Below are 874 nucleotides of genomic sequence, written 5' to 3'. Positions count from 1 at the left end.
CAATTAACATTTAGCTCCTATATACCTTTGAACATCTGGACCAGTATTACAGCCTGCCGTGTCACTCTGATGCCTCTAGCCCATCACTATAACTCATTCATGGATGGCTGTCAAAAGTTGTCAGGGTATCCAGCCGTCACCACACACATCAGCAATAGATCACCCACACTTTTGCTTACCCCACTGAATGCACTGCTCCCACAATGGTCCAGAGTTTTGCCCCCCTGGAGAACAGGAATGCCAAGGTGCCTCCTGTAGCAGAGTCCCCTAACATCCTGAAACATGTGAATAAGTTTAAATGGACTTTAAAAGATTTACTTCAGAGCTAAGCTAACAACTAAATAACTTCACTATTATGTAGTTTCAGCCATACATTGCAACCAAGCCTTTCACAGTTCATGTGGTATTTCACAGTGGCAATGAGGAGGGAGAAACCAAGCCAGCTTCAAACCAACTCTGTCCTTAAATTCTAAGGCCTCAGTAACATTATGTAGCCCTGGTCCTTCTTTTAGCATACTACCTATGACGACATTTGTGACCATCGTCTGGAAAATGGCTGAAGCGCAATATAATCTGTCCATCCTTTTCTTTCCAGACAAACTTTGAGCATGACCCTATGTGGGAGCCCCACGATGTTGGAGCAGTGGACCTCCCAGTGTGCCTGCCCTGTAGGACTCCTGCTGCGCGGGATCAATCTGGGCTCTCCTTAGGGCAGATACCAGGCTTTTCTGCCTCACCCAAACCACACAAAGCAGCCTCACTGAACGCCAGGTCTATGCCCTGTGTTTTCTCTTCGTGTTTGATTAGCTCTAGGAACAAGCCATAAAAAAAAATCAGTAAACCTAATTCAGACATGCTCAACACAGTCATAGCA

The sequence above is a fragment of the Phalacrocorax carbo genome, chromosome 1 (genome assembly GCF_963921805.1).
Source record: "Phalacrocorax carbo chromosome 1, bPhaCar2.1, whole genome shotgun sequence".
Taxonomy (NCBI): domain Eukaryota; kingdom Metazoa; phylum Chordata; class Aves; order Suliformes; family Phalacrocoracidae; genus Phalacrocorax; species Phalacrocorax carbo.
The sequence above is the reverse complement of the archived record's forward strand: the minus strand, read 5'-3'. Positions refer to the sequence as shown.